The following is a 10,931-nucleotide window of genomic DNA, read 5'->3' as shown; positions in this document are numbered from 1 at the left end:
CGTCATCACGCAGGGTGTCGGCGATTGAAATTGGACCACCATTTTGTCGCTTCAAGGTAAGAATTTGACTTATTATGCCAGTTATATGAGGGTTATGTTTATACAAAATAGTCCACCAAAGACTATATAAAGTAGGAAAATAAATGAGCCATCGCTCAATATTATTGGTTATCTCAATTTTGCAAACACTTCGATACCAGTTTTAGGAATTAGGTCAACATGCAGGATATCGGCAAAATTTTTCATAACAACATCTTGATTATCAAGAACCGCCTACTTTATCAACAAATGAACATGTCCGAATTCTTTATTGTACTCGGGAAAATACTTGTTACTCACAAATATCCGTCATTATGGTCGAAAAACGTCTTATTTTTAAAAAATTGAAAAAGGATGTCGGCAACACATCGAATATCGAAGGATGTCGGGGACACACTAATATATTAACAATGTAAGTGTCCTTTGATTATATCAACCATAATAAAGATACGAAAAAAAACCAAAGCAGGATTAGTGTTCCTTGCTTGCTTCCATTTCATGCACTCAATTTCAGGATTCAATTTTTGTAAATAATCGAGAGAAAAAAAGTTTTAGAAGGTGAAAGTCAGAGTCGGATCGTTTCAGCTAACAAAAAGTATCAGGTTTAAAATTTTATACGCCAGACGTGCGTTTCATTACATTTTTACTTGCATATGATACCGTAGTTAATTTGGCTTTTTAATCGAACTTTCATGTCTCTACAGTACAAAAAAATCTCACGGGAAACTATGCTGGTAAAGGCATTCCACCCAGACAATTATGCAATGTCATCCCAGACACCAGATTAAAAAAAACAATCTTATATAACTACACGTTGTTCAACCACACATTATAATACGGAAGAACTGCAGGAGCAAGTGCTATCAATTCTTGCAGTTTGTCATTTTTGGGGGATCCTTTATTTCATGTTCCATTTCATGTAACATGTCGTTTTGAAGTTGATCTGCAAACAATCGTATGCATGGCCCTGTTGGTCCTCTATCGTGACATTTGCGCAAGTCTACTGGCGGTTTTGTTGAAATTTCTTCAGTAATTGGCATTGGGGAAACTTAACATTTTTGCCAGGCGTTTTTATTTTGATGACAAATGAGGACTTGCATGGTTTTGATTTTTTTTACGGGTGGCGATTTAGTGGGCGATCTGGTCGGCTGTTCAACATCAGATTGTATTCGCGATCGTTTCCGCCTGCACAAGTTTAAATTTGATTTGCGGCTTGTCATGACCATTAGTTTTAAATTAGATCTAGTCACATGTTGAATAACATATGTGTTAAAAATAGTATATATTAGTGTGTCCCCGACATCCTTCGATATTCGATGTGTTGCCGACATCCTTTTCCAATTTTTTAAAAATAAGACGTTTTTCGACCATAATGACGGATATTTGTGAGTAACAAGTATTTTCCCGAGTACAATAAAGAATTCGGACATGTTCATTTGTTGATAAAGTAGGCGGTTCTTGATAATCAAGATGTTGTTATGAAAAATTTTGCCGATATCCTGCATGTTGACCCAATTCCTAAAACTGGTATCGAAGTGTTTGCAAAATTGAGATAACCAATAGTATTGAGCGATGGCTCATTTATTTTCCTACTTTATATAGTCTTTGGTGGACTATCTTATATAATCATAACCCTCATATAACTGGCATAATAAGTCAAATTCTTACCTTGAAGCGACAAAATGGTGGTCCAATTTCAATCGCCGACACCCTGCGTGATGACGTAGATTCCTCCCCTTGTTGTAGTAAACGCGCGTTAACGCAGATTGTCCTCGTATCCTGGATACACTGACCTAATATATCACATGATAAGGTACATCAAAATATCCATCTGTCCATTTTCGATCAACATATTGACGATTGCATTTAATGAAATGACACTTCTTTAATTAATTTATTGAAAATTAATCATTGAATATAAGAACAAAATGGAAATTCGTCCTGAAACTGTAAAACCTACAAGACTTTCAGTTTACATTCGTGAGAGGATATTAAGTTAAAGAAGATCTGGCGGGAATCCACCATTACTCTATTCTTTATATTTGTGTCTATTATTCTGTATTGTGTAAACCCAAACCCAAACCCTCAAACATGTTCCTCATGTCTTAAATAGAAAAGGTATGAAAAGGAAACATAAAATTCGTTAATTTTAGCCATTGCATGTAAGTGTACCTCGATATCAGTTCGTAGTAGTCAGTCTTTCATGAAAACAAACTTGTCACACGATGAGCATCTGCGTGTAATATTTGTCGCTGGAATATATTCTCAACAAGAGACAGGGTATTTACGTAAACATTTAATTTTACATGAAATCGAAATGAATCTTCTCTAATGTTCAGATTTTTTACAGCCTATTTATACCCCTGATTTCATGGTTGTTTTTCATACATGTTACTAGAGAAGTGTGTATATATGCATGCTCTTTTTTTACTGTTTTTCGACTAACATGTATGTTGAATGACGGTCATACAAGTGGGAAGTATTCTGTTCATAAATTAGTGCCTATAGCAAGACTATTGCAAATATATGTAAAAGATAACTGCGAGTAAACGGCGTCAGGTCATGATAAAAAGTCCTAGTTTTTATTTTAACTGGGATACGGGCAGACAAGGGTGGGTGTGCGAATCTAATTAATTTGTGCCACTATCTTGGAAAATCACTGACTTTGATTTGTCTCCGAATTAACTTACGCCAGATTAAGTAGGAGAAAGAAGTTTTTATTGGGTTTTTTGTTATAAAGGATTCTGGACCAGCACCCTTTTAAAAAGAAATTGACTTCATTCAATGTAATATTATTCACAGTTGTAACTTTTAACAAAAAATTCAGTTAAGTATTAAACAACCCATTTACATGATCCATGTAATGGTGCAATATGTTTGAAGGAACGGAATGAATACAATAAAACAGAAAAAAAACTTGAATGAGCGTCGTACATTCATTTGTTCCTATTTAAAAAGATAAGTTCTAGTTTTTAAAATTATACTTATATTTCAGTTTGATGGTACATTATTTCAAAATCAAAGCTGCTTGAAGTTTTACTTATTATAAACTACATAGGCCTACGTGTTACTGTATCTGTATATAAATTGATACTATAATTATATTTTAGATTTAAAGATAATGTGCTACGGCATAGAACCAAAGTTTTGTACGATATGTCATTTATTTTATTTCTTGAAGCATAACCTAGTTAAAACTGGCGTACAGAATGTTGACAAATTATTTTAACAACATAATTTTATATGTTTTACATGTACACATAGTTTTGCAATATTCAATTTTTTTTTCAAATATGCCGGTTTGTGAGTCGATATTTGTACATGTAAATTTTGAACAGAAAAAAATAAAAAATCCGCTGTTGAAAGTTTTTGGATCTGATTTTTGTTTGCAATTTATAAGTGTTTATATTTCTAATAAAAAGTGTTTTTGAATGTTAAGGTTTAAAACACATTAACGTTAAAAATATTAAGTCATTTTAACAACATAAATATATGTACAAATGCACACGACGATTATTTCATAATATACACACTTAGTTAATGCGAAAAGTAAACGCGCGTTTACTTTCAAGTGCACGTAAAATTAAACTTGTGAAATCTGAAGTAAACGGCCGTTTACTACTGACTAAACGGACGCAGAGTAAACGCACGTTTACTCGAGTAGACATTAGATATTTCCATTTTGACCGCGTTAACGTAAATGAAGTAAACGGATGTTTACGAGTAAACGCGAAATTTAAAGTTAACTAACGAAATATGTGCACGCCGCGTTAACTTGCGTTTACATAATGTAATGCTTGGTCTGCACCCAACTGTACCAATCGCACTCTTAATTGATTCTGTCTCGCTTACGACTAAGTTGTTAAATTGGCGTGTTCCAAGAAACCCTTGTATATCAGAAGAAATTTGTTTTTTATGTATTGTGTGTTCCCTCATTTTGGTGAGTTTGTCTTCTATTGATTCTTAATTCTGCAAGAATTTTGCACATTTCGTTTTCACAAGCTTGAGATGCTGACCTTAGTTTATGTGCTATCTATACAAATATTCACTCATATTGTAAGAAATCAATCTGTAATTTTTCAGATAATAGAAGAAATAAATGCATTAATTTTTTCGATTTTCTTTTGTAGTTCAACGAGTCACGTTTCTATGCAAAATTTTAGAAAAATCTGCGACATAGCCCATGTACTGTTCCTTGACCTTAAGATTATATAATTTTTATTTAACAACTCAGAATATACGTCACATTCCAATACTAACAGACAAATGATCTTATCTGAAAAGAAAATGATATAAATACATGAAATAGTAAATAGCTTTCATAATTCAATAGTTGTGTAATCTAAAACGAGTCCTTATTTGCCATATTCTACCAATCTATTAATTTCGAATATTCATAAAACAATTTTTTTGATTTATAAACTTAACCATGTTAAATGAGACGGACTCCAACAATTAAAAAAGTAACGTTCGAGAAATGTAACCCAAATATCATGCATTAAGTATTTATTTTTATACCGCCAAGGGTGTGCTTAATTGGGTAATCTTGTTTTCACCATAAGTGCCCATCAGATTGAAAAAATAATCCCTACGGAAAGTGTAAGAAACGTAAAAATCAAATAGCATTGCGTCTGGTGAAGATTGGACGTAATCTTTGTGTGACGGTACAACGTTTTACTTTAAAACCTGACATTTTTCAATAAATTAGTTCGGTTTCAAACTAAAACTTTCATGAATATTTCAGAACCTGCTGAAGAACAATACTAAAGACACCTTATAATCATTATAATACTGTTTCTGTTAACAAAAACAAGAATGTGAATGTTTGATTATTTTTATTTAATTGAAGTGTTGATATGATACTGTGAAAGTACTTTAATTCGTGGGTATCAATTTTCGTGGTTTGAGCAATATTTACATGTTCGTGGGTTTTTAAATTCGTGGATTTTAGTGTTCTAAAAAAAATAAAATTGAAAAATTGAAGCCTTTAGAAACGAGGGTTACAAATAGTCTAGATTGAAGGAAAGTGCAAAGTAAACATTGACCCCTGTAAATCGTAGTGATATAACACTAATTAACCCATGATAAAGTGATCAACAGATTAAAGACCATCAAAAGTGTTAATTAGGCCATTAACATGTCACGTAAAGAAAACAGTAACATAAACAAATGCTATGAATTGCCAAATAATTCTTATCAAAATAAAGACCAGCATAATTTTGTTATTTCTTATATGTACGAGAACTATGAGGATATAAAATGAACATTTTATCATACTAGCATATCAATACCGGAAATCTGACTTTCATTGATCAAAAACAAAAGTTGTACATTTTAGGTTATTAAAGATTAAATGGGTATAATCCTGCATGCGGTTGTAGTTTTGTGCCTGCTATTAAAGTATTCTCATAGTTGGTGCTATTCAATATCTTCTCTTAGACTAGATCATACATGTCATATCAGTAGTCAAACCTACCGATTGGGATCTTTCCAGGTCTTGATTTAGACAATGGTTATTTTATTTCGTTGGACACTTAAATTCGTGGATAAAGTCATCTACGAAAACCACGAAAATTGGTACCCCACGAATAAAAGTACTTTCACAGTATATCTAATTGATTTTTCTTTTTTTTTCTACAATTAAGATATCTCTTGCGATACTATTTTGACAGCTTCAAACGACTTGATATAATGCTACCTTTCCTTCTTTAGTGCATACCAGCAATGTATTCGTATCCTTCTTATAGTACACGGCCGTTGGATACAGCAGTCCATCCAATTTTGTTAGTAGTGTCTTACTGTTTTTCCCGTCATGTTGAATTATTGTTACATTTATCGGAAATATAACCTAAAACGAACACGTTATTGTCATTGTCCACTGATAAACCTTTAGGAAATTTTATGCTGTCACTTTTGAGCTCCCATAATTCTTTGCCATTCAAAAGACAACAATGTACCGTGCACTTGTTATAATCAGCGTAGAATATTCGGGATTTGCTCGTTATGATGTAAACTGCATCTTTAGATGCTAGTTTTAAAGTTTCCAGTTGTTTGCCTGATAGATCCAAGACTTGTATACAGCTTCCATACACAACGTACAGCCTCCCATCCTCATGAGATACACCTAAACAGCTCTTTTGTAAACTTACTTTTTTGTCAACATTGAAAGTATTGCTGTCAATTATTTCTAGAAATAATGCGTCCCCGTACGTCACAACAATACGGTTAGGATCTATCACCGAAATATCGTACGGCGAGCTAGTGACTGAAATATCACGGATATGTTCACCAGTGTGACTGTACTCTATTAAATTATTATCTTTTGTGTAATTTGCAATCAATATATGACCATTAGGTAATATGACACAACCTCTAAATTCCATTTCATTCGTTACCTGTATTTGAAATGTTTTGATCAGCTGAAGCTTTTTTTCGAATATATTTTTTGATGCTTGGACGTTGATCTCATTCTGAGCTTGACCAATTTTTGGGTATTTAAAATCTAACCTAGATGCGCTTTCATTTACTTTTATTTGTCCAAATCCTCCAACTTCGTTTTCAAATCGTTCGATTAGGCTATGAAAAGACACTTTAACATCATAGTCCTTGGTATCACCAATTTCGCTCTTCATGTATTCTACCTCGCTAACGATCCGTTTATTGGTCTGACGCGTTCCAAGAAATACTTGTATATCAGAAGAAAATTGTTTCATATGTATTGTTTCTTCCCTGAGTTTGGTTAGCATTTCTTCTGTTGATTTTAGCATTTGAATAATTTTCATATATTTTGATTTACAATTGTCAGATGTTGATCTTAGTTCGCGTAACAATTTTTCCTGTAGCTTGTCTAGTTGGCCGTTTATTTTTGCTCTAGTATCAAGAACCATTGTTTTTATTTCCAGTTCTTGTTTTTCGATTTCCTTTGTAGCAGATTCACGATTCCTGATGCATTGCTTCACGTTCCGCAGAGTTCCCTCAATTGTCTCTTCCAGGTCAGATAATGCAGATGATTGTCTTGCATTTGCTGCGTTAACATTAATTGGTATCACATCGGAACATGACTTATGCATTGACGGGACACAAACAACACAGAGGACTTCATCGTGACTTTTACAGAACCACTCCAGGTTTTCTCCATGATGCTCACAGACCTGAGAGATCGAAACATTTTCAATCTTGCGGTAATCTTCCATTGCAATAACCTTATGATTTCTTGTGGTTTTACCTTTTCTGTGAACGTTTTCACAATCTTCACATAATCCTTCCTCACAATTGGTGCACCATCTCCAGGAATCCTTCGTCACATCATCAAACATACACGGACCACAGGGTATATGGTTTGCTGAAGCCATTCGAACCTCCCTAAAAAAAACGAAGAGAAGATTTATTTTATTTCTATTTTAATATCTCTTTTATTTATTTATTTAAAAGGCATTTCTTCTCAGTATACGTAAATGTTAAGAAAAGTTATCTTCAAAACAACTGTTTTCGAAATGTCTGCATCCGATTCTAATGATACATGATTGATATGTACCGCTTATTAGGTTGTCTGCATACTGATATTGTAAAATATCAGCTGCGAGTGAAAACAGCACACGAATTCGAAAAGGCTTTATTTTGTGTAGAGCAGCTCATACATTGTATTTTTAACAATATAAATATGATGAAAATCTGATAATTCAAGTATCGGATTGAATTTGTGTATTGTGTATGATATAATTGGTAACGTTCAGGTCTTAGCGGAGTTTAGCAGAGTGATATAGACAGCAGAAACAACGACAAACGCCTAATATTGAATTCATCAAATTAGAACTAATTTCCACTTTGTAAGTTTAGGAAACTGCTCTAACGGTAAATCTATAAAAGTCCATGTAACAATCCATTAACTTACTGAAAACCAATTCCCAACAAAACTCGTAATTAATTAATTGAGATTCCGTTTGATAACTAAAAAAAATCAGAAATTTCGTACAAATAGTTTGCTACCATTTCTTAGCAAATAAAAAAAAATCTCATGACACAAGAAATTTATAAAGTGTTCTTTTCAGTTGTTTTCGGTTTTAAGAGAAATAGTTTTTAATTGTGCATAATTCATTGTTTCTATTCAATATATTCACATCACATTACATAATTATATTCGTTTTAATGCTTAGAATATTGTAAAGTCACCTGTTGATAACTGAAAACCGCATGTTAACCTCTAGATGTATTTTGTGTTCTTTCGTCTTTGTCTCATTGAAATTTACTCTACAATGCCTTTTATCAATGATATGGGTAGATATCAAATTGATATTAAACAAAAGAGAGAAGGTGAAAAAAGCCAAATTGGTGTATTTGAATTCTTTTCTTCTGTTTTTATTGGCATTCAAAGTTTAGTAAGGTGCATAATTAAGTATTTTGAGCATCTTAACAATGTTCTTTTAAAACTTAAATTATAGTATGAAGGTTCGTGATATTTGTAAACCTTAAATAAGTACAAATTTCATAAAACAGTCGATTGTGGTAGGTGCAAATACAATTGGATCGTTTTGTGCATAAAAAAATTACACATAACGATAATAAACGATCTTTTTTAAAGCATTGATTTGCATCTCTGCCCCTGGCGACAGTATTTGGCGAAACCATTTTAAAAATCAGCAATTAATTTATCGAAAAGTGAAAATCAAAAGCACTTTTTTATGTTCGGGCGTGCTTGAGTTGACTTTTCTGTCTTCAAAGCAAAGCATTTGATACATGTATATCATCTCGCTTCAGATTATATTAGGTTTTTTTATTTATGCTACAGGTTGATTGGATAACATTAAAAATTCAAAGAACATAACAATGAAATATGTGGTCAAGTGAAATACCTTTCCGATGAGTCGTAAAAACAGAGTTTGTGTGCTTAAACAACTGATTTTTACTGAACGTACGCGATCATAGACTTTCAAGTGGATCATGAAAAGGCATTTCTTAAAAAGAAAAGTGTGTGTTTTTTTTGGGTTATTCATGTTTTTAGTCTTCAACCCCTCAAAATTTCAAGTCTGCCCTTCTACGAAATATTTATTTAGGAATTTTTTTAAATGTTTTTGAGCTTTCAAAAATTCCGCCTGACAACACATAAGATAATAGTTCTTGATTCGACTAAATGCACAAAAATTACATTAAATGATGCTCATTAGCTATTAGATGCATTTGTTTTTTTTAAAAACTGGAATGTAAAGATCCTTAAGGTATTATGTGGATAAATTTGTCGGTTTTCTAGAGCCAAGTTTGCAGCGCGACATCTCTACAATGGATTCCATTTTAACATGTTTAATGATTGTAAAAATGGGCTGGCGTAATAGGGAGATATGTTTGACGAAGTAAAGTCCTAACTGAAATTGTATTTACGATTTCAAAAACATGTTATGTTTTAAATCGTAATACATACCTTTAAAGACAAAGTTTGTTGAAATAACTATATTCACAAACTTTCATCATTAAAAAATCGATACATTGCATACGCGGAAGAATTAACGTGATGTAATATTTAAAGCAAGGCATAACTCTACTGCCGAATGGGTAAATTCTCTAATTCTGATATAAATAAAGTTACCGAATTAGGTTTTTTTGTTCAAGTAATCAGAATAATTTCTGCAAAGGAGACTAAAATTCATTATTAAATTGTCTGTTTGATTGCCAATTTGAAAGTTCTGAGAGCAGAATACATGATAACTACAGGAGGAAATTAATTAGTATATGTATGTCTGTTTTACAAGAACAGGTTGCAGGCAAAATCATCCTCTTCAACCAAATATTGCTATAAACATGCACCTATCTGGAGATAAAATAAAACGCTTCGCTATTCGTGTATACAAATACATGTATGGGACAGAAATACAAATGAACGAACGGACAAATGATCAAACGGACGGACATGTGCAGACAGGCGATCAAACGGGCGGACGGAGGGACGATCGCACGAACGCACGGACGCATGATCGAATTTACAGACAAACTTATCTAATTAGTATGCATCTCCTTTTTCGAAAGCAGGGTATAATAATCAAGAACAGTTTTTACTAATAGTAAGCAGAATACAATTTGCTAAAAGATAGGGACAGTATATAATATGTGTTGACAACGCCATGACTGAAAACTACATCAATATTTTAAATAAAGATATGCGACATATTGATACGCAACAGAAATCTTTTGAACAATGAAGCTGATTACCGTACTAAATTTCCCAATATTATTTTTTATTTTCAATTAAGCACACCATTCAATAAAAGATAAAGCGTGTAAGAATTTAAAGGATAATAATATCAGTAAAAAGGAATTTAAATTCAGAAGTTTAAGTTTACCTTCTATTCTATTGACGCCTATATCACGTTTATTTATCAGGACACAGTTTTTAATCTTGTTAATTGACACACATAGTTAGTCATTGGTACATTGCTTTGACATGGATAGATTTCGATGCGCGATATTTTGAACTGTTAAAAAAGTGTCGGTTTAATTCAAAGTATGTTATAATGTAATTGTCTGGTGGGTTTTTTTCGTTTGGAATTTCTTTTTTTCTTATAGATGTTGTTTAATAAATGGCTTTACTATCTTTTCAATAGATATTATAATTTGATAAAAAAAAATCTCTTCCGACATGACCAAATGACAAAATTATTAAAGCAGTGCATATTTGTAACAATCAATAAAAATTTCAAAAATCATACTAAGCCATTTTAAGCAAGTATAAAGTACTCTCTAAGGGAAATTTTGCATCAAAATAACAGAAAAATCTTTCATTTATTTCAAATTTTACAAAAGGTGTATTAATCCAATTTCACAAATTCAGACCTTCTTATCTTTCACCTATCATAACTGAGCTGATTACTTATAAGTGGAGAAAACGACCTAGATTTTGCCCCTTT

This window comes from Mytilus galloprovincialis, chromosome 14, assembly GCF_965363235.1.
Source record: "Mytilus galloprovincialis chromosome 14, xbMytGall1.hap1.1, whole genome shotgun sequence".
NCBI lineage: Eukaryota > Metazoa > Mollusca > Bivalvia > Mytilida > Mytilidae > Mytilus > Mytilus galloprovincialis.
The sequence above is the reverse complement of the archived record's forward strand: the minus strand, read 5'-3'. Positions refer to the sequence as shown.